The sequence below is a fragment of the Triturus cristatus genome, chromosome 12 (assembly GCF_964204655.1).
Source record: "Triturus cristatus chromosome 12, aTriCri1.1, whole genome shotgun sequence".
Lineage (NCBI taxonomy): Eukaryota > Metazoa > Chordata > Amphibia > Caudata > Salamandridae > Triturus > Triturus cristatus.
In genome coordinates, this window is record NC_140595.1 from 563,639,342 (window position 1) to 563,663,985 (window position 24,644).

Genomic DNA, 24,644 nt, shown 5'->3' on the forward strand with positions numbered 1-24,644 from the left:
GAGAATGTAACACTATTGTTCTAAAGTGAGATTGTGCATTTCAGCCTCAAAGGCAGCAATTTCCTCAAATGGAACATTGCTAGCACCACGATTTAAAGCAGGCTTTAGTAGCGTTGGAGGCAGTCTTTTATTAACTATCAGGACCAACACAATGTGATCCATATGACTTCCATCTTGACAGAAATTCAATTCAGGCACAGGCTCCGGCTATAAGGTAGTGAGGACATTCTGATGCAGTGTGAACGTCTTTTTAATGCCTAAAGGAATGATTGCGAGTTTTACTTACCAGAAACATTGGTAAAATGATGCAGTATGCCGGAAGACATCTTTTTTTTTTTTCTTCAGTCTCGGCAATGCAGAGGAACTCTGTAGTGAAACACTGCCCCTGCTGGTCAATGAGTATAATCTGCAGATGGAAAAGTCCACTGTTAGCACATTTAGTATAAGCAATCCAAAAACTCTGGATTTTTATAAATGGTAACCAGCTCAATACTATGGAGTCTGTATTATTGTGAAAATCAAGAGCTCATTAGAAAATCACATCTCAATTTGCGTTTTTAACCTCCCATACTTCTCTGAATGATGCCTCATTTGCTAACACTCTCTAAACTGTAGCACGTACATTAGGACATAGAGTTTTTTGACAGCCAAGTGGCAGGGTACCCTTCTCACTTCATTTGTTTTAGGATATGGTACACCAGTAGCAATTAAGCCAGCTGATAAGTTGAGAGGGGGGAAGGGTTATGCTACAGTTAATGGGAATCATCAAAACTATGAATAGCATAATTACCATCTTCATTTTAGCCAATTCCTACCAGTTCAACAAAAGTGAAGTTGAGACTCTTATGCTCAAAAGTACGTTCGTACAAATTTAGAAGTCTCAAAAAATGCCCTAATTTCTTTCATCTTTCCATCTTACTTTTCAGTTGGGCATCCTGTCTACCCTGCTACTCATTTCATTACCAATATAAATGCATCCTACTGCTTGCGAGGCAGCAGAGTGGCCCTCATGTCAGAAAACATCTTGCTTTAGCTTTATGATGTCAGATTGCTAGGCAACAGATTGGCCCTCATGTCACACACCATCTTGCTTTCGCTTTATGATGTCAGAGCACCACTGGACCAATTGTCCTTGTGGAAGCGGACAACACAGTAGGATGACATATCAGAAGTTATGCAGTCGGTTACTATCTGTATTCATGACTGCAAGGCAATTAGGAGGGGGAATGGTAAAGGACTCTGAACCACTCAAAGCACTGGGGCCTTTTTCAAAGTGGGATGGAGATACAAAAACAGATTATCCTTAACAACAATCCATCTAGAGTATCAGAGTGCAACATACAGAGTGCCAGGGAAGAGGTTAAATGAGCTTCCGTCCGTGAGAATGTAACACTATTGTTCTAAAGTGAGATTGTGCATTTTAGCCTCAAAGGCAGCAATTTCCTCAAATGGAACATTGCTAGCCCCAGGATTTAAAGCAGGCTTTAGTAGCGTTGGAGGCAGTCTTTTATTTACTATCAGGACCAACACAATGTGATCCATATGACTTCCATCTTGACAGAAATTCAATTCAGGCACAGGCTCCGGCTATAAGGTAGTGAGGACATTCTGATGCAGTGTGAATGTCTTTTTAATGCCTAAAGGAATGATTGTGAGTTTTACTTACCATAAACATTGGTAAAATGATGCAGTATGCCGTAAGACATTTTTTTTTTTACTTCAGTCTCGACAATGCAGAGGAACTCTGTAGTGAAACACTGCCCCTGCTGGTCATTCAGTATAATCTGCAGATGGAAAAGTCCACTGTTAGCACATTTAGTATAAGCAATCCAAAAAATCTGGATTTTTATAAAGGGTAACCAGCTCAATACTATGGAGTCTGTATTATTGTGAAAATCAACAGCTCATTAGAAAATCAAATCTCAATTTGCGTTTCTAACCTCCCATACTTCTCTGAATGATGCCTCATTTGCTAACACTCACTAAACTGTAGCACGTACATTAGGACATGGATAGAGTTTTTTGACAACCAAGTGGCAGGGTACCCTTCTCACTTCATTTGTTTTAGGATATGGTACACCAGTAACAATTAAGCCAGCTGATAAGTTGAGAGGGGGGAAGGGTTATGCTACAGTTAATGGGAATCATCAAAACTATGAATAGCATAATTACCATCTTCATTTGAGCCAATTCCTACCAGTTCAGCAAAAGTGAAGTTGAGATTCTTATGCTCAAAAGTACGTTCGTACAAATTTAGAAGTCTCAAAAAATGCCCTAATTTCTTTCATCTTTCCATCTTACTTTTCAGTTGGGCATCCTGTCTACCCTGCTACTCATTTCATTACCAATATAAATGCATCCTACTGCTTGCGAGGCAGCAGAGTGGCTCTCATGTCAGAAAACATCTTGCTTTAGCTTTATGATGTCAGATTGCTAGGCAACAGATTGGCCCTCCTGTCACACACCATCTTGCTTTCGCTTTATGATGTCAGAGCACCACTGGACCAATTGTCCTTGTGGAAGCGGACAACACAGTAGGATGACATATCAGAAGTTATGCAGTCGGTTACTATCTGTATTCATGACTGCAAGGCAATTAGGAGGGGGAATGGTAAAGGACTCTGAACCACTCAAAGCACTGGGGCCTTTTTCAAAGTGGGATGGAGATACAAAAACAGATTATCCTTAACAACAATCCATCTTGAGTATCAGAGTGCAACATACAGAGTGCAAGGGAAGAGGTTAAATGAGCTTCCGTCCGTGAGAATGTAACACTATTGTTCTAAAGTGAGATTGTGCCTTTTAGCCTCAAAGGCAGCAATTTCCTCAAATGGAACATTGCTAGCACCAGGATTTAAAGCAGGCTTTAGTAGCGTTGGAGGCAGTCTTTTATTTACTATCAGGACCAACACAATGTGATCCATATGACTTCCATCTTGACAGAAATTCAATTCAGGCACAGGCTCCGGCTAGAAGGTAGTGAGGACATTCTGATGCAGTGTGAATGTCTTTTTAATGCCTAAAGGAATGATTGCGAGTTTTACTTACCATAAACATTGGTAAAATGATGCAGTATGCCGGAAGACATTTTTTTTTTACCTCAGTCTCGACAATGCAGAGGAACTCTGTAGTGAAACACTGCCCCTGCTGGTCATTCAGTATAATCTGCAGATGGAAAAGTCCACTGTTAGCACATTTAGTATAAGCAATCCCAAAAATCTGGATTTTTATAAAGGGTAACCAGCTCAATACTATGGAGTCTGTATTATAGTGAAAATCAACAGCTCATTAGAAAATCAAATCTCAATTTGCGTTTCTAACCTCCCATACTTCTCTGAATGATGCCTCATTTGCTAACACTCACTAAACTGTAGCACGTACATTAGGACATGGATAGAGTTTTTTGACAACCAAGTGGCAGGGTACCCTTCTCACTTCATTTGTTTTAGGATATGGTACACCAGTAACAATTAAGCCAGCTGATAAGTTGAGTGGGGAAGGGTCATGCTACAGTTAATGGGAATCATCAAAACTATGAACAGCATAATTACCATCTTCATTTTAGCCAATTCCTACCAGTTCAGCAAAAGTGAAGTTGAGACTCTTATGCTCAAAAGTACGTTCGTACAAATTTAGAAGTCTCAAAAAATGCCCTAATTTCTTTCATCTTACCATCTTACTTTTCAGTTGGGCATCCTGTCTACCCTGCTACTCATTTCATTACCAATATAAATGCATCCTACTGCTTGCGAGGCAGCAGAGTGGCTCTCATGTCAGAAAACATCTTGCTTTAGCTTTATGATGTCAGATTGCTAGGCAACAGATTGGCCCTCATGTCACACACCATCTTGCTTTCGCTTTATGATGTCAGAGCACCACTGGACCAATTGTCCTTGTGGAAGCGGACAACACAGTAGGATGACATATCAGAAGTTATGCAGTCGGTTACTATCTGTATTCATGACTGCAAGGCAATTAGGAGGGGGAATGGTAAAGGACTCTGAACCACTCAAAGCACTGGGGCCTTTTTCAAAGTGGGATGGAGATACAAAAACATAGATTATCCTTAGCAACAATCCATCTTGAGTATCAGAGTCCAACATACAGAGTGCAAGGGAAGAGGTTAAATGAGCTTCCGTCCGTGAGCATGTAACACTATTGTTCTAATGTGAGATAGTGTATTTCAGCCTCAAAGGCAGCAATTTCATCTAATGGAACATTGCTAGCACCAGGATCTAAAGCAGGCTTTAGTAGCGTTGGAGACAGTCTTTTATTAACTATCAGGACCAGCGAAGTAAATAAAACATAACGGTGGAGGGGATAGCCTAGTACAACAAGTTACAAACTGTAGTTGTTTGAGTCACTCAACTAGGCCTACACTAGACACAAGCGTAATCTTTAATGCTGTGTGTAATATGAAGGATGCCAATCTATGCCAGCCATTAATGATGATGGATTACGTTCCTTTGTTAAAAAAGTTAACTCACAAATATACTTATCATGGGTGGGCAAGCAGAAGAAGATCCTTCCCCTGCCTTGAAATTGAATTAGTGTTGCTTTTGCCACGTCCGCCCCAGCAAGCGTGTGATCAATTATTGGTGTACATTAATGTAGTCACCTCAATAAATAACACAGCCCGGGGTAAGAGGGTTAGGGTTTGATGAATGGTTGGGAAGGGGGGTTTGGGGAAAGGTTTGACAAAGAAAAACAGTACGCATGGACAAACAACGAAAGAAAACACAATCTTTGTAGACTCCCATATCCATGGATGTGTTATGGGTAAAAAAGGAAATGCATGACAATGATAACTTGATGGTTAATAATAAGTAAAGCTTACTAACTACTACTAGACAATTAGACAGTGCAGGGCATCAGTATGTTAATATTATGCACTTTGCCTTGCCGGTCTGCCCTCAGAGACACAGATTACATACAGTTTGTGTTCTGTTCTGTTGTACCGGGCTTACTTTTAAAGATATCAAAGAAAGTTTAAAAATAGCTGTAGGGATGAATTATAAGCAGAGAGCAAACATAATAACACACGGTATTAATGATTGAAGACAAAAAATTAATCAAATTGTTTAAAAGATGAAGAAAGTTTATACTGTTACTGTGTTTTCCTGGTCAAATGGGGAGTTGCATCTCGGCATTCCTCAGTCCCTTCCATGGATGCTCCGCCCATCAATTTTGGGTGACGCCACTGCCTGCCTGGCATATGTAGATTCATTGGGAAGGTAAGTGTGTGTTGTTTTTCCAAGTATAGCACAGGGTAAAAGCCGGCCTGTAAGTGTAAAAATGGAAAAACAAATGGGATATTGAAAAATCAATGAATAGAAAAATGCATCAATTACGGTGGAGTGCAACAAGACAGAGAAGAGAACACTTTTAGACTGAGGCGGCATAGATAGATACATCATGTCTGTATACTCTGTTTACAGAATTTAAGCTACACCAACAGGACAGAGCATGCCCACGGCACATGACCAAACCTCCATGTAGCTAAAAGTTTGACAGAGCCAGACAAAGCACATATACAGCAACCTAGCATTTTCAAAATTAAGTGAATAAATCAATGCACCGCTGTCAGTCATACCACTGCACTAGACTCCACCACTACACGGACATGTAGGTCTGCTGTGGTTCTTGTTGACTTGTGTTTACCTTATGGCACTTCATGAAACGAAGTTATTTCATCAATCAGCTCCAATCCTAAGTACTGACTGACTGCGAAGATTATATGTGGTCATCATGATCATGGTGTCCAACTCTGTCTGTAGTGAGTCCAGAGTCCATATTCGAATATCCAATGGATAGCCTTGCAGTAGAAGTACAATTTTGTTATTAAACAACAAGTGTTTACAGCGCCATTAACCAGAAACAGTTAGAGGAGGACACATATACAGCAACATAGCTTTTTCCAAAGTAAGTAACTAAATCAACACACGGCTGTCAGTCATACCTCCACTAGTACACTCTTGACTACTCGACTCTACCACTACACAGACATGTAGGTCTGCTGTGGTTGTTGACTTATTTACCTTTTATGCCACTTGATTTGAAATGCCCAGAGTTATTCCATCAATCATCTCCGATCCAACTGACTGACTGTGAAGATAGTATGGTCATCATCATGGTGTTGTACGTGTTAGCCAACTCCAACTCAGTCTATAGTGTACCGAGTACGACTCCGACTAAGTCCATATTCCATATTATAAATTGCAATGGATATTGGCCTGCAGTAGTAGGAGTACAATTTGGTTATTAAACAACAAGAAGTGAAACATTGACTGTCACATGAGTCACTTTTGGTTGGTAGGTTAATTACTAGTACAGTTCGACTTCATGCAAAAAGTCATCAACATCAACACAAAAAACAGCAATCACTCTGAGTCTGCATACAACGCATGCCAACATTACCGGTCTGGCTCTTCTCTTTGGCTGTCAAATGTCTAATTCTTTCTGACAGGTGTGTGTTTTTTTTTTTTACACAGCCAGTGGCCTCATATTACTCCACATTCATTTTGAGTGTTAGTCGCCGTTTCGGTTTTCTTACTCAACGGACGCAGTTGAAGTTGGTTCACATGGTCAGTGCTGTGAGATGGGCCGCAGCCTGGGTAGCGGTCAATGGTCAATTGAGTTTGCAGAAATGTGACATGTCAGCAAGTTTCTTCGAAGAGTCTCTTGTCTTTCTCTGCCAAGTACCTTCTGTTCCAACATTGATGAGCTTTTATGCCTGCCGGGGCGGTAGCCTAGTTCTGACAGTGATGAGTTTCGGCTGGGAAACAAAAGGAGGATAGCTATAGTCACGCTCTATTTCTTCTGGAGGGACTGTTAGAGACAACATTTCTTGTACTATTCTCCATCCAATGTCTGCTTGAGGGAAATGTATTTAGGGCGAGTCAGGAAGATGGAGCAGGACTCTGAGGAGTGGGCAGTGAAATGCACAGAGTTGACACTCCAATAGCTAAAAAAATAAATAAATAGAAGACGGTGGTGATGGATTTGTTGCGATTTGATTTGAAGCAGCAAAAGACAGATGCACACAAATAAAGGAAGTTAGAAAGTAACAATTTGAAAGCCTTGTCAGGGAAGAGGAGCTCGTCTGCAAACTCTGGTGGTTCGGACAGAAGTAGGTCATGTAACCCACTACTTACGTCAAAGTCTCTCTCCTCTTCCTGCTGTGATACACGTATATTGTGGTCCGGTGGAATAAAGTGCTGATTCATTTTGATCATGGTGAACGTCTCCACGCTTTTGGGTGAGAGAACGGTCCTTTTCAAAGTTACAATGGCACCAGCAGCACTGAAAACACTCTCAGAAGAGACACTTGCGACAGGGGAAGCCAGATACTTTATTGCCAGCCTGCTGAGCACTGTCCATTGGCTTCTATTCCCATACCAATACACCAATGGGTTTCGATCCATGAAGACCTCTGTTGGGTGATCCAGATAGGTCTGGACCGTCCGCTCAATGCTCAGAGGTGCTCCGATGTGCTTGGCCTCTTTTGCCTTTGCATCAGCACTGGACTTACCATACCCCTGCCGTAGAAACCAATCAGTTGCCGATTGTAGTGTGGCTGATCCTCTTCTTGCTGTTGTTGATGTTTTTGGTAGTGTTGGTGTCGGTGCATGCTGGGAGGCAAATGCACTGCCCTTAGGCTCTGAAGTAGAACTTGACTCTGGAATTTGCCCGGTAGTACTTGTTCTGGCCTGGGGCAGGGGGCCTCTAATTACCAGCCGCTTGTTTTCAAAGTCAATGGCTTGCTCAGCTATCAAAGTTTTGTACTTGGCAAAACCCCCTTCTGAAGAAGGAATTACTGCCTTACTGTTCAGAAATACTTTGTACCGTGCATCCAAAATTGTGGCAGTAATGTATTGTGGATGTGACAATGTTATCCTTGTATTTTCAGATAAGCGAACCGCTAAGGATTCCGCCAAATAATGTGCGTCTTGTTTGTCATCCACACCTGCGTACGTTTCAGACACCTCCTTCAGCTGTTGCTCTAGCATGTGCAAGAATGGGATAGCTTAGCCCATAGTACAGTCCTCCCTGCTGACTTCACATGTGAAGACCTCAAAAGGAAGTAGCATCTCTGTCAGGCATTTAACGAGGTCCCATTGGCCCATCTCAACGGTCATGCCTCTCACAGTAGGATCACCTAATCTTCGCATGACATAAGCATTGAGTGGTATGTACTGCTCAAACAGATGGTCAAGCATGTAATAAGTTGAATTCCAATGTGTTGGCACCTCCTGGATGAGTGCTTTGACTGGCATTTTATGCACATGTTGAATGACCCTCAGCTGTTTCCGGGCTTTAAAAGAATGGCTGAAATGTGTGCATATTCTTCTGCAGGTGACCAGTAAGTTGCTGTCTTTGTATTCATTTTCCAGAAAGTCTTGAACAACAATGTTAATGCAGTGTGCCAAACACGGGACCCTGAAATAGCCACCATCTTTCATGGCCTTAACTACATTACTGCCATTGTCCGTGGCAACAAAACCAATGTTAAGCCCTCTTGGGCGCAGCCACTCAAAGACCTTGCTGTTAAACTCATCCAAAATGTTTGCAGCAGTATGAGATTTCTCCATGGCAAACATGGCTACAGTTACATGTTTGCGATCGGCATGAAAAATCTCAGCAGCGTCAACACCAGAAGATATCTATTCTCTAACCCCCACGAAAGAGATCCAGTGTGCGGTGATGCACATGTAATCAGTGGATTGGCAACTGGTCCACATGTCTGTTGTCAGGTGGATACTCTGAACAGCACTCTGCTTCAAGGAGTTTCCAAGCAATTCCAGCACGTCGCGATGTAGTGCTGGAACAGCAGCTCTGGCAAAGTAGTAGCGGCTGGGAACCTGCTATTTTTGGCAGATGCGGTCACAAATTCCAGAAAACCCACCCCTTCAACAAATGAAAAAGGGAGAAGGTCCAGTGCTAACATTTTAACAAGCTTCGCATTGTACAAACGTAATATTGGGTGGTTGCGTTCGTTCTGCCCCTCCCCCCCTAAACATGCTGAGAATGGTGGGCTGCATGTTTTTTTCTTTTTCTGAGGCTCAACGACGCACTTTTTTTCATTGCGGTACTCCTTGCTGTCTCCGGCTGACTTTTACTCTTGTGCGCCACTGAGATGTTGCTGAAGATGCGGGCGCCGATAACACTGCACTGCTGGGGACAGGGCTACTTTGTGTACCACTACCAGAGAGAATGTCTCCCTGTCCTTCCTCTCCCACCGTGATCGGATCTTATTCTTCTACTCGTTTATCCCCACCAACACCAATGGTTGTAGTTTTTATGCCGCGAAGGTTGTCCTCCCAGTTGATCAAGTGGTGTTTTTTCAGATGGGTTATTTGGCCTCCGGTACCATAGTTTGTACCAAGCTTACCCCGACTACCAGAGGTATTACAAATGGAGCATATAGCAATGTTCTCCTCCTTTTCGTTAACCGTAAACAAGTCCCAAACTGTGGAGCCTAACTTTTGCCTCCTGCTGGAGGTGCCAAATCCAAAGCTGGATGAACTGGAGGGTATGCGTTGAATTTGACTGTGCTATACCGCTACCTACTTCGACTGAGGTGGTGGTTGTGCTGGATGTAGGTCGCTGCCGGGCCTTTGCTAATGCAAATATGGAAGCTGTAGGTCGTGTTGGTGTTACCTGTGTTGGAGGTATGCGTGCAACATCCCTCACAGCGATTTTGGATAGGGTAATAATGTTGATCTCCATCTCCTCGGGCCGGGAGTGATGTTCGAGATGACTGGCTGATCATCATCATCCTGCTGTTCTACATCAACCTCCATCAGTGTTAGGCTTTCTGGAACCTTCCTTTTCCCTAGCCGACTCTTGGGACGTGTCTCTCTCTCAGACTCAGTTTGTGGCTTCCAAGTGGCATCTAGATCATCAGAAGGGGGGCTTGGCGAAGAACTTGATGGACTAACCCTCCTTTTCCTGGCTGGGGATTTGGAAGACAATGGATCTTCTGAATGAGTGGCTTCCTCTTCTTCCACTGCATGAGGCTCAACTTCCTGAACTGCCCCTATTTCGGGAGGAACAACAACTACTATTGTGGGCGGTAGTTGCGGCTGTTGTTGACTACTTATCTGCTGTGTTTCCTCCTGCGTTGATTGGTTACTACTTTGAGAGCGATAAGTTTAGCTCAGGCTCAGCATCACTGATTTCCACCATTAGGCTGGCTACCTCTTCTACACTCATGTGCTTGGGCCTGGGTTGGGCCCACTGATGCGGAGGTGTTGCCCCCAGCTTGCCCCCCGGACACTGCTACTGCAGGCATCATTTTTGGTTTCCCAAAAACGTTTTTGGGTGGCACACCAAACTTAAGTGTCACTTTCTTCCATTCCTTCTTCTCAATAGCAACTTTCTTGGTACTGGAGGACCTGGTACCTACTTTCTTCGGGCCATCTTCTTCAGATGTCAGTAGCACTCAGTCAGTTGCACAAGTTGCAGAGATGTTTGGTCAGGTCACTCACACGTCACAGGAAAAGGAACAAAGAGGGGAGTAGAGAGGTACCACTCAGCGAGTGGTGGAGGTGGATACTTCCTCCCAGTCAAGCGTACATAAACATAGGGATCCACCCATGGGTATAGTATGTCAGGAACCTACCGTTTACACAATATGTATCCCACAGTCGTGGAGAATACACATCAGTAGTTTAAATACCCCTCACACACCAAAAGGGCCCTTGGTGTCATGCTTCATCATAGGGTTCTTCCCGCCCCTCTACGGGACGGGGCGTGCTACGACCTACGTTTGCGTGGGAGCACTGTTATTACTGAGACGGCTTTGTGTGATGCAAGGGTGTGAGAGGAAGGGTCAGGAGTGGATGGAAAAGTGAATTAAAAAATACCTGGCTCTCTGGTCTAAGGAAAATTTATTCTGCTGTTTGAGCTGGTATTAATAAAAGGTGAGGGGGAGGAGGGTGTATGCCTCAATGAGCTATGCCTCCTAGTGGTGTCGACATGTTTCGAAGCTTCCCCATGCTTCTTCGTCAGGACCTTAAGGATCCCTTCCTAAAACTCACAGTGATGTGTAAAAAAGAATAATAGTGAATGAATTAATGAAAAAAGGAAGTAAATAACCTCCACACAGTAGTAATGCCTCAATAGGTCTTACATAATCCTATTGACCTAAAGGAACAAACATGAAGGGGAGATAAAAAGACATTAGTCACGTGGGAAGATGAACAATCCATTGTGTGAGAATAGTGATCTGAAAAGGAAGTGAAAAATAATTTCCTCTTAACGCTATCCATAACGTTACCACGTGATCTGAGGTGAAGGCACTGTGTGACAAATTGACACAAACATCAGACGTTACATACAGAAAACATAAAACACACGCTCTATTCAGAATGGAACCGCATTCCTGTGATCCCGCAATATTCAAGGGGTTTATCCATGCCAGTAGAACATATCAAAAACACAACATACTTGCTGTAAAGAGATAAAAAAAACCTCATGAGCTCATGGACCGAGTGGTGGAAGTGCCACAATAGGCTACCTATATGATGGAAAGAACGGGAGAGAAAAATGTAGCCCACTGGTCACACAAAAGACACTGCCATGATTAACAATACCTATACCAGCCGGCTGTGCGGTACTTACGACTACATGGAACAATGTCCTGCCAAATGAACCACCCGGTCGGCTCCGTCGATGGAACTGTGCTGGAGGGAACGGGGTTTAAATATCTACATCAATTACGGTTAGCGCGCCAAAGAAGGTGACTCGACCAATGGGAGAAGACCCGCTAGCTCTGCGTGTGAGGACCCGGAAGTAAACCGGTCGGGTCGCAGTGATAGACTTACAGAGCCCAGAGCGAATGGTAAAGGCCTCAAGGGTATAGGTGTCTGATGCGTATGCCTGCGCGTAATGGTTAGTAGATTAAAACTCATGTGGAGGCAAAATAAAAATACGGATAATGAAAATATTGTGGCGCCGACTGAAGAAAAATTAAGATCTGTGCCTAATAAATATTGTGAGGCTACAAGTAAAATAACGCCAGCTCGGGGGAGTAATTAACCCAGGACCCGATGATTAAGTGATCATGCACAACCTCCTAAATGGGTGAGGATACCGGTAAAGAGCAAGGTGTAAAAATGGCTCAAAGAATAACAAAGGGGCAGCCAGTAGCTAATGCACCCCTCACCTAAAATCGGCGAGGGGCTGCTGAAGTGAGGGGCTCACAGATACTGTAAGCAGGGAAAACCAGGTAAGGTGCAAGATATGCATGATGGTTAAAAAACAACCACCAAGGGGGCAGATGGAGGTACAGGCCCACTTCACCATGGTAAAGGAAAGGAAAAAGTTGCTAAGGTTATAAACTCATTGCTGATATATGATCAGTTAGTAGTCAGAATATTCAAACATGGAATTGGTTCCATGGTATTTCATCATTTAATCCAAAAATATGGGTCCCCAGGCGGAAAACCCAACGCTGTTCTTTTTCTAGGAGGCCATGTTCGCTGCCCAATTGTTCAACCACTGTCCACTGTAGATCATCAATGCCATGGCCACAGGAGATATAGTGGCTGGACATTTTGGTAGTAATCCTCCCACATCTGACATTGCTGCGATGTTCACCAACACGTATCTTGATCGGTCTGGTGGTCATCCCCACATATTTAAGACCGCATGGGCAGGTGATTAAGTAGACCACATTTTTGCTATTGCAATTAGTGAAGCTTCTCTGGTCCCATTCATCGCCATTACGGAATGTAATATGTTTGCTTCTTTTTGTGAGGTGGCATGTACTACAATTGCCACAGGGGTGATGACCCTGTACTGGTGGTAGCAGACCTTCAATTCTGGGCCGGGATTTTCTTAGGTCTAGTGTGGACAAGCATGTCTCTAAGGTTCCGACCCCTTTTGTGTGCAAACATTGGTTTAGTGATGTTCAAGCCACAACTGTTGAGAAGTCGCCAATGTTTATTCACTATCTTAGTGATTCTGTTGGAATGTGTGTTGTAAGTGGTAACACAGATAGGTCTCTCATCAGCCAGGGAGACCACTTTATCTTCCAAGAGGGCTTCTCTGTTATTCCTTGCTCTCTTGAGGGCTTTATCAATGACGTTCACAGGGTAGTTCCGCTTGATCAGTTTTAGGCGTAGTTCAGATGCTTGTTTTTTTAACTCATTTACTTCCGTACAGTTTCTCCGACGACGGAGGAACTGACCATATGGTAAGTTTACCCTTAGGTGACGGGGGTGGAAACTATCGAACAGGAGTAAACAGTTCTTCGCCGTTGCCTTGAAATGTGTAGTGGTTTTTAGTCTCCCCTGTTCCGGGTAGATATTGAGGTCCAAGAATACCAAATTGTGAACCGATACTGTATGTGTACATTTCAGAAATGTGTTCTGTTGGTTAAGCCACAGCATAAATGCCTCAGTTGAGTCTGTGTCACCTTCCCATATGACCAGGACATAGTCTATATATCTTTTCCAGACTTTGATGTGTGGGAGGAAGGGGTTCGTCGTGTGCAAAATTCTGTTCGTTTCCAGATGGTGTACGTAGAGACCTGCTAAACTTGGAGCGAAGGTACTCCCCATGCTGGTACCAAGTCGTTGTTCATATAGGTCATCAGCATACATGAAAACGTTACGGGTGAGTGCCAAAGATACACATTCCATCACTAGATTGCGTGGTGTCTGATATTCCCATGGAGCTGAGAACAGTACCTCCTCCATAATGAGCAGTGTTTCATCATGAGGGAGGCTAGTATACAGGCTCTCCACATCAAGTCCCATAAGCAAATTCTTAGTAGGGTCAAAGTCAATATCCTGCAACACTTGCAGAACATTCTTGGTGTCTCGTAGACAAGTGCTGGTGCCTTGAACCAAGGGTCGAAGGAAGGCGTCTGGGAAACTGGACAGTGGTTCTAAGATGGAGTTTACGCCAGAGACAATGGGTCTACCAGGGGGAGAGGCCAGGTTCTTATGAATCTTAGGTATAGTATAGAAGTAAGGGATCCTGGGATTAGTATTGACCAGAAATTCAGCCTCCTTCTTAGAGATCCAATCATTTGCTAATGCTTCCTCCACCATCGTGACGATTCTGATCCTGATTGACTCAGTAGGATCAACCTGTAGGATGCCATAATTTCTGCGATCGTCTAGGAGTTTCCTACACTCGTTGTCATAGTTTACTGTTGTTTGTAACACAATGGCTCCCCTCTTGTCTGCGGGTTTGATTGTGATGTCCTGGTTCATGGATAATTAATGTATTGCCTCCTTTTCCTCCCTTGATGTATTCTGAAAGATGTTATTGTTCACTGTCGAGATACCCTGTATTTCTCCCATCACGGCTTTCTCAAAAGCAAGGATTTCCACCGGTAGTGTGGAGTTGGGGGGGTACAAATGTGGATTTATTGCGGAGACCTGTGTCCTTTCTAATCGTCTCAGCGGTGGGAAGGTTATTGAAAAACACTTTCAACTTCAATTTGCGAATGAACTCTGTGACCTCCGTGAGGATCTTAAATTTGTCAAACCGATTGGTGGGTACAAAGCCCAGTCCTCTCTCAAGAACCTTGCTTTGTGTCGGTGTAAGGGCCAAGTCGGTAAGATTGACCACTAGGTTTACTTCCGACTCGTTGACGGTTGAGGGGGCATGTTGTTGGTTATGCTCCTGGTTGACACTCTTGGGGTCTCAGTCTCTGGTGCGGACCAATGGACGTTGTACCCCCCTCTGTTCCGGGCCCTTCGTGGTCCCTGGCGTGCCCCTAAAAAAGTTTGTGGGGTATAGTTGTAATCGAATTCTTGTGGAGGAGGTATCCACTGTGGAAAAGGTCCCCCCATCATGGGTGGACCATATGCATACGGGGGATATGAGGGAGGTCCTTGGTAGCCATTCCATCTACCGCCCCTTGGGTAAAAAGGGCGTTGATTGTAATTGTCCCTCCCTCTATTATACCGTTTGCCACTGCCTCTGCTAGAATTCGAGTTATCTGAGCCAGTATCAGAGGAGTCTCCATCATAGTTCTGATCTTGATTTTTTGGAACATAATCGTCTCGTGTATAGGGGTACACTCGTTCATGACTGAACCGTGCAGTGTCCTTCTTAAGTTTATTGTACTTGCTTTGTTTTAATGTCATTTCAAAATCGGTTAGTTCCTGGTTGAGTTCCTCCAGGCGTTTTTTGAGGACACTCTGGGATATATAGGCCTTCAGACGGACTTCTAGGTTCAGAATCTCAACCTTTAACTCTTGTGTTAGTCTGGTGGCTGTTTTTATGATCAGGACTAACCAATCCCGAGTGCAATGCCATGAAATCAATGACCAGTCGCGTTTGAAAGTCTTATCCTGTTGAAAGATAAAGGGTTCGTTACGGACTATCAAGCCCTGGGGTGCTGCATTTGCCCGTAAGTACTCAGTCATCAGTAACCCATGCAGAGCAGTTCTGATCTGGTTTCTCCTTAGATTTGCTAATTCATCCCAATCAGCATTGTTGGGACCAGTGTCGGTATTACTTAACCCTTCGACAGGGTTAATAGCAGCCAAAATCCTTTCCACTTCGTCTTCTGCGAAGGTCAATCCCATGTTATCTGCCATCTCGGTACCTTGTGAGATGCAGTTGTAGTGTTACTGAATAGAGAGGGTGTGTCCGTCTACAAATGTTACGTGCCTAATGTCGGTGAAGTGGTAGTCTAAAGAACCAGTTTGTGTCACAGGGGTAGATAGCCTCTGGTCTATGAGGTGAATAGCCTCAGGTAGGGAAAAACCACGGTGCTATTAATGAAAGCACTGGTGCCAGAAATACTGGAAATAAGAGAGACAAAAAACTCCCACAGCTGCACGCTGTCTATCATAGGAAAAGGAACAAAAAGGGGAGTAGAGAGGTACCACTCAGCGAGTGGTGGAGGTGGTAACTTCCTCCCAGTCAAGCGTACATAAACATAGGGATCCACCCACAGGTATAGTATGTCAGGAACCTTCCGTTTATACAATATGTATCCCACAGTCGTGGAGAATACACATCAGTAGTTTAAATACCCCTCACACACCAAAAGGGCCCTTGGTGTCATGCTTCATCATAGGGGTCTTCCCGCCCCTCTACGGGACGGGGCGTGCTACGACCTACGTTTGCGTGGGAGCACTGTTATTACTGAGACGGCTATGTGTGATGCAAGGGTGTGAGAGGAAGGGTCAGGAGTGGATGGAAAAGTGAATTAAAAAATACCTGGCTCTCTGGTCTAAGGAAAATGTATTCTGCCGTTTGAGCTGGTATTAATAAAAGGTGAGGGGGAGGAGGGTGTATGCCTCAATGAGCTATGCCTCCTAGTGGTGTCGACATGTGTCGAAGCTTCCCCATGCTTCTTCGTCAGGACCTTAAGGATCCCTTCCTAAAACTCACAGTGATGTGTAAAAAAGAATAATGAATGAATTAATGAAAAAAGGAAGTAAATAACCTCCACACAGTAGTAATGCCTCAATAGGTCTTACATAATCCTATTGATCTAAAGGAACAAACATAAAGGGGAGATAAAAAGACATTAGTCACGTGGGAAGATGAACAATCCATCGTGTGAGAATAGTGATCTGAAAAGGAAGTGAAAAATAATTTCCTCTTAATGCTATCCATAACGTTACCACGTGATCTGAGGTGAAGGCACTGTGTGTCACTATTCTTTTTTACACATCACTGTGAGGAAGGGATCCTTAAGGTCCTGACGAAGAAGCATGGGGAAGCTTCGAAACATGTCGACACCACTAGGAGGCATAGCTCATTGAGGCATACACCCTCCTCCCCCTCACCTTTTATTAATACCAGCTCAAACGGCAGAATAAATTTTCCTTAGACCAGAGAGCCAGGTATTTTTTTATTCACTTTTCCATCCACTCCTGACCCTTCCTCTCACACCCTTGCATCACACAAAGCCGTCTCAGTAATAACAGTGCTCCCACGCAAACGTAGGTCGTAGCACGCCCCGTCCCGTAGAGGGGCGGGAAGACCCCTATGATGAAGCATGACACCAAGGGCCTTTTTGGTGTGTGAGGGGTATTTAAACTACTGATGTGTATTCTCCACGACTGTGGGATACATATTGTGTAAACGGGAGGTTCCTGACATACTATACCCGTGGGTGGATCCCTATGTTTATGTACACTCACACGTCACGTCGTGTACAGCAGCAGGACGTCTGTCTGGCAGCACAACGGGCGATGATGACACCTCCTCCTCTGTCTTTTGTACACCTAAAAGCAAAAAAGTCAGAAGAACATCAGTCAAAACATAGTACAATCAAAATTAAACTAATATATTAATATATAACTTCTTAGCGTGTGGTGGTCACAATTATTAAATCTTAGTAACTCCGTGAACAGTGTAGCCATTTAGGAGACTTTGACAACAAGGCCGGGTCTTTCCTGGTGTACTGTGTAACTGTATACTTAGAAAGAATAAGAATAGCAAAGAACAAAAACAAAAATGTAGTGTAGCCTGTTGGGCCTAAATTTGTGCATCACGTGGGATGGATGCAGCATCAGGGAGCTGCAGCTGGCAATGGGGATGGATTTGGAAGCAGTAAGACAAGAGGAACAATGGAAAGATACGAAGGCCTATGTGGCAAAAACAGCACACTACCAACTACCACCAAAAAATGGCCCCCAGCCACATGGTCACTCGCTGGCACGGCAAACAATGAACTCAAGCAGGCCTATATGGCCAGATGAAGGATGCCTGATAAACACAGCTTTAATGCAAAAAATTAACTCCACATGGCTAAAAACAGGTTGGAAAGTTACACACCAATCACAACAACAACACACACACATGCAAAAAAGGCATTTATTTAACACACAAAAAGTGAAATATACCCCAGAAAAAAACCCCACATTTTGCAATTCAATCCAATGCCATCCATGCCCTAAATGAAATGCAACAGACACCATAGAAACAGTTGTTTAATGCACCCACGAGTACCTCTGGGCCTACTGGCTGAAAAGGTCTAAAACATCCAAAAAGTGAACCCCCCCCCAAAATTAAACACATTTCACAATTCAATCCAATGCCATCCATGCCCTAAAAGATGTTTAAATTCAACAGACAACACAAAAACAGTTGGTTCATGCACCCATGATGATTGGTGAGTACCTCTGGGCCTACTGGCAGGCTAGGCCATAAGCTTGGAGGCCTATGTCAAAAAGCACAGTGGCTGGTCACACACAATGGCCACCACCACATGGCCAGGCCACCCACAACAACAAGAAAAGGAAGACAAGACAGACAATGCAGGCCTATGGCAAAAGCACAATGCCTGGTTTCACAAAATGGCCGCCACACATGGTCAGGCCAGCCACAATAACAAGAAAGTGAAGACAAAGGACAGGACTAGGAAGTTGGAGACTCTGGGGAACTTCCTTCATCTTAAAAAATTGTAAAAGAAAAAAATGACTCCTTGCTCAAAAAACCTACAGCCAAATGACAACTTGAGGAGTTTTTTTTTTAGCAAAATTTACAAAATCACAATTTTTGAGAAGGTTTTATGCTGCTCGAGAGATATTCTTTGTCAGATTGCAAATTCTGCGTGTTCGGCATCGCTATATTTACAAAAAGTCATTATCGCGTGCGCAAACACGCATATTGAGCACGCGAAGAAGACCAAGTGCAAGTCTGCGTTGTCGCACAGTGCGAAGTTGCCAAAACTGCACGAGCTGAACACCTAGGGTTACCTACTGGCTGAAAAGGCCTATTTATTTAACACACGCCAAAAAACTGAAATTCCACCCCAAAAACCACATTTTGCAATTCAATCCAAATGCCATCCATGCCATAAATGTTATTAAAATTCAACAGACATCACAGAAACAGTTTTTATACACCCAAGATGACTACCTCTGGGCCTACTGGCAGACTAGGCCACAAACTTGGGAGTGAAGACTATGGCAAAAGCAAGCACACTGCCTAACTCCACAAAATGGCCGCCACCCATATGGTCAGGCCACCCACAATAACAAGAAAGTGAAGACAGACAACAAATGCAGACCTATGGCAAAAGCAGTGCACACAGCCTGGGAGTCTCCACAAAATGGCCAGCCACCCAAAACAATAAGAAATGGAAGACAGACAATGCAAGCCTATGGCAAAAGCACACTGCCTGCCTTCACAAAATGGCCACCACCTACATGGCCAGGCCACAACAACAACAAGCATAAGCCAAGGGGAACAAAGAAAAGACATGCAGGCCTATATGGAAAAAGCAGCACACTACTAAACTACCACCACAAAATGGCCCCATGCCACATGGTCACTCACAGTCACAACAGGCCATGGAAAACAAACTCAAGCAGGCCTATATGACCAGACAAAGGAGGCCTGCTAAATAACACAGCTTTAATACAAAAATGCAAAAACGAATATCAACAGGAAAGGTTGGAAAGTTACACAGCAAGCACACACACACAGGTATTTATTTATTAACACACACCCAAAAAGTGAAATCCACCCCAACCACATTTAGCAATTTAATCCACTGCCATCCATGCCGTACATGATGTTTACCATAGAAACATGCACCCATGGGTACCTCTGGGCCTATTGGCTGAAATTTCAAAGAAAAACAACTAGGCCCCTACTGAAACTACAGGCCACCCAAAACAATACATTTTAAAAGCGATGAAAATCCCCAAAAAATGTAGATACAAACAAGCCCCAATCAAACTAACAAGTACATCAATTCTCCAACTTACTTGCAAAATCTCAAATCCAAAAGTCCTCCAATCCAATCCAATGATATGATGCAGCAGACAGACACAAAAGGTGAACCTTCCAGCTCCAAATCCAAATGAAAGTGAACAGCACATGGACAAAGCACTGAAGAGCCTACTGGACAGGAACAGGAAGATGGAGTATCAGGGGCACTTCCTTCCTCTTGAGAAAAAAAAAGTAAAATAGAAAAAGGACTCCCTGCACAACAAACTACAGCCAAATCACAATCGGAGGAGTTTTTTTGAGCAAAATGATCATTTTAGAGAAGGTTTTATGAGCTTGAGAGATATTCTTCACCAGATTGTAGTTTCTGCGTGTTCGGGTTCGCGATCTTACCAAGAGTGCCGCCGGAAGTCAGATCGTGCGTCTGAAGGACATTTTGCGTTCGCACACTCACGGGATCGTGCGGACGGATTCCAAATCTCGTGGCGCACGCGAACGGATAGAAAATCGAGTCGGCGAACGCAGAATCACGGTAAATTGTTACCGCGCACGAGAACGCATATTGAGCGCGCGAAGAAAAACAGCTACGCTACGTCGCAGATTGCGTAGTATTCGGTAACTACGCGTTCTACACGAATAGCGAAGTTACCAAAACTCCGCAAACTCTGCGAGCGGAGCATAGTTCACCGCCCAGGGCTAGTTTTTAACCTCCCATACTTCTCTGAATGGTGCCTCATTTGTTAACACTTTCTAAACAACTGTAGCACGCACATTAGGACATAGATAAATAGATTTGTTTGCCAGCCAAGTGGCAGCGTACCCTTCTCATTTCATTTGTTTTAGGATATGGTAGACCAGTAGCAATTAAGCCAGATGATAAGTTGAGAGAGACAGGGTTATGCTACAGTTAATGGGAATCATCAAAACTATGAATAGCATAATTACCAGCTTCATTTTAGCCAATTCCTACCAGTTCAGCAATAGTGAAGTTGAGACTCTTATGCTCAAACGTACGTTCGTACAAATTTAGAAGTCTCAAAAAATGCCCTAATTTCATTCATCTTTCCATCTTACTTTCCAGTTGCGCATCCTGTCTGCCCTGCTACTCATTTCATTACCAATATAAATGCATCCTACTGCCGGCGAGGCAACAGAGTGGCCCTCATGTCAGACAACATCTGGCTTTAGCTTTACGATGTCAAAGCACCACTGGACCAATTGTCCTTGTGGAAGCGGACAACACAGTAGGATGAAATATCAGAAGTTATGCAGTAGGTTACTATCTGTATTCATGACTGCAAGGCAAATAGGAGGGGAAATGGTAAAGGACTCTGAACCACTCTAAGCACTGGGGCCTTTTTGAAAGTGGGACGGAGATACAAAAACATAGATTATCCTCAACAACAATCCATCTGGAGTATCAGAGTCCAACATACAGAGTGCACGGGAAGAGGGTAAATGAGCTTCCATCCGTGAGAATGTAACTCTATTGTTCTAAAGTTAGATAGTGCATTTCAGCCTTAAAGACAGCAATTTCCTTGAATGGAACATTGCTAGCACCAGGATCTAAAGCAGGCTTTAGTAGCGTTGGAGGCAGTTAGTCTTTTATTAACTATCAGGACCAACACAATCTGATCCATATTACTTCCATCTTGACAGAAATTCTAATCAGCAAAAGGCTCCAACTATAAGGTAGTGAGGACATTCTGATGCTGTGAACGTCTTTTTAATGCCTAAAGGAATGATTGCGAGTTTTACTTACCATATAAATTGGTAAAATGATGCCGGAAGACATTTTATTTTCTTCAGTCTCGGCAATGCAGAGGAACTCTGTAGTGAAACACTGGCCCTGCTGGTCATTCAGTATAATCTGCAGACGGAAAAGTCCACTGTTAGCACATTTAGTATAAGCAATCCAAAAAATCTGGATTTTTATAAAGGGTAACCAGATCAATACTATGGAGTCTGTATTATTGTGAAAATCAACAGCGCATTAGAAAATCAAATCTCAATTTGCGTTTTTAACCTCCCATACTTCTCTGAATGATGCCTCATTTGCTAACACTCTCTAAACAACTGTAGCATGTACATTAGGACATAGATAAATTGATTTTTTTGACAGCCAAGTGGCATCGTACCCTTCTCACTTCATTTGTTTTAGGATATGGTACACCAGTAGCAATTAAGCCAGCTGATAAATTGAGAGAGGAAGGGTTATGCTGCAGTTAATGGGAATCATAAAAACCATGAATAGCATAATTACCATCTTCATTTTAGCCAATTCCTACCAGTTCAGCCATAGTGAAGTTGAGACTCTTATGCTCAAACGTACGTTCACACATTTAGAAGTCTCAAAAAATGCCCTAATTTCTTTCATCTTTCCATCTTACTTTACAGTTGGGCATCCTGTCTACCCTGCTACTCATTTCATTACCAATATAAATGCATCCTACTGCTTGCGAGGCAACAGAGTGGCTCTCATGTCAGAAAACAGCTTGCTTTAGCTTTATGATGTCAGATTGCTAGACAACAGAGTGGCCCTCATGTCACACACCATCTTACTATAAGCATTCCAAAAAATCTTTCTTGATTTTTATAAAGGGTAACCAGTTCAATACTATGGAGTCTGTATTATAGTGAAAATATATTTTTTTTCCTACAGTCTCGGCAATGCAGAGGAACTCTGTGAAACACTGCTCCTGCTGGTCATTCAGTATAATCTGCAGATGGAAAAGCACCACTGGACCAATAGTCCTGGTTGAAGGTGACCACACAGAAAGGTGAGGTATCCACAATTATGCAGTAGGTTACTATCTATATTCATGACTGCAAGGCAAGGAGGTGGAATGGCAAAGGACTCTCAACCATTCAAAGCACCGCCGGCTATTTGAAAGTGTGATGGAGATACAAAAACATAGGTTATCCTCAACAACAACCCATCTTGAGTATCGAAGCCCAACATACAGAGTGCAGGGGAAGTGTTTCAATGAACTTCTTTCCGTAATAAAAGATGACTATCGTTCAAAAGTAAGATAGTACATTCCAGCCTCAAAGGCAACTATTTCCTCAGATGGAATATTGCTAGCACCAGAATCTAAAGCAGCGTTTAGTAGCCTTGGAGGCAGGCAGTCTGATTAACTATCAGACCAACTCAATGTGATCCATATTACTTGCATCTCAAAAAATTATATTCACACACTGGCCCCCACTAGAAGGCAGTGAGGACATTCACAGGTCGTGAATGTCTTTTGAATGCCCAAACGAATGATTGTGAGTTTTACTTACCATATAACTTGGTAAAATGATGCTGCATGCTGTTTTTTTTCTTCCCTTCAGTCTCGACAATGCAGAGAAAATCTGTTGTGAAACACTGCCACTGTTGGTCATTCAGTATAATCTGCAGAAGGAAAAGTCCACTGTTAGCGTATTTACTATAAATTAAAATCTCAATTTGTGTTTTGAACCTCTCATACTTCTCTGAATCGCATGCCTCATATGTTAACATTCTCTAAACAACTGTAGCACTGAAATTAGGACATACATAAATAGATATTTTTCCAGCCAAGAGGTAGCCGGTCGCCTGCTGGCATGCTTGACCAGGCCGGAGTCTCAAGGGACGCCAATTACACAGATTTGGACTTAAACAGATATATCCATATATGACCCTTGAAGTGATTAACAGATTATTTTGGGATATTATGAGAAGCTGGATACCGCATCCCCGGGCCGAGCTCAGGTCCTTTCTGAGCCTGCTGTGGCTCCAAACAGTAGATGTACAGGTGGAAGAGGCATTTGGTGGACCTGTGGCGTTGCAGGAGGTCCGAGAGGCCATTGCCTGGATGGTCTCCCTATGGAGATGTACGGGAAATACGCATCCAAGTTGGCACCTCACTTAGTGACTTTGTATGCTGAGTCTTTACGACTTGGTCACTTACCCGAAACCACTCAGAATGCCATGATGATCCCAGCCCCTAAGACGACAGCCTCAGGCGCCGGATTAGTGGACTACAGACCCCTCTCCATGATTAATATAGATTTCAAAATACTTGTTAAAGTTTTAGGATTTAGACTACTGTCATACATGAAGACCCTGATACACGCTGAGGTGTGGGTGAAATGGGTACAACAGTTATATAAGTGCCGTACGGCACAGATTTAGATGGACCAAAGTATATCTTCACAATAAAAGATAACACGTGGTACCAGTCAGGGTTGCCCCGATTGCCACTCTTATTCTCCCTGGCAATAGTGCCATTGGTGGTGTTGTTTCATTAGGGAGGGGACGGTATGGGGTGGACAGTTGATGGGAGAACACACATCTCCCTATATGCAGATCTCTTGATCTATTTAAGCAATGCTGAATGGGGCTCAGATACCGCCATGCGGCTTTTAGATGGTTTTGCGGTACTGTCGGGTCTATTGGCCAATAAAGAAAAAGTCCCATCTGTTTCCGGTGGCTGGCCCCTTGCCCAGACCCCTAGGCCTACTGGTTAACCTTAACTGGACATCCAACACATTCATATATTTGGGCATTCAGGTCTTCCACTTGTTGGACAACCTGAGGGAGGGCAATCTAGATAGATCATTAAGGTCACTCAGGTTCAATGTTTTTTTTTGGCGTACACATAGGCTCCCCATAATGGCTAGGATTTCCCCGACCAAAATGGACATGCTGTCCAGAATGTTATATTTCTTTGCTGACTTACTAGTACCAATGCAGCAGGGTGATTCCAACAACTAGATTCTCTACTGTGGGACCTGATTTTGGGTGATTTGGGGGCTGGGCAGCAAGGAACCAGAAACACAACAAGTACTGCACTCACCGATTACCCTGGGTTCGGCTGGGCATCAAATTAAATGGTTCTATGCCTCACTCCCTTACCCAGCTACGGGCCTTGTGGGACAAATGGTAATTGATCTTTGACAGAGAATTAACTGATATGGAATGGGGTAAAGTGCTGACACCTCCTAAGAAGATC

The 24,644-nt window shown here is 43.5% G+C and overlaps 1 long non-coding RNA gene across 2 annotated transcripts in view; it reads right to left on the reverse strand.

Moving 5' to 3' along the window:
- Positions 1-345: 345 nt before the first annotated feature.
- Positions 346-24,644, reverse strand: part of LOC146776269 (uncharacterized) — a 130,486-nt gene continuing 106,187 nt past the window's right edge. For both annotated transcript variants that reach the window (XR_014972154.1, XR_014972153.1), the window contains 8 exons: positions 22,951-23,062; positions 21,428-21,535; positions 6,039-6,233; positions 5,662-5,815; positions 5,112-5,281; positions 3,100-3,165; positions 1,667-1,784; positions 346-406 (listed from right to left, as the gene is read on the reverse strand). This is a non-coding gene — a long non-coding RNA (uncharacterized LOC146776269). The remainder of the gene's footprint in view (positions 407-1,666; positions 1,785-3,099; positions 3,166-5,111; positions 5,282-5,661; positions 5,816-6,038; positions 6,234-21,427; positions 21,536-22,950; positions 23,063-24,644) is intronic.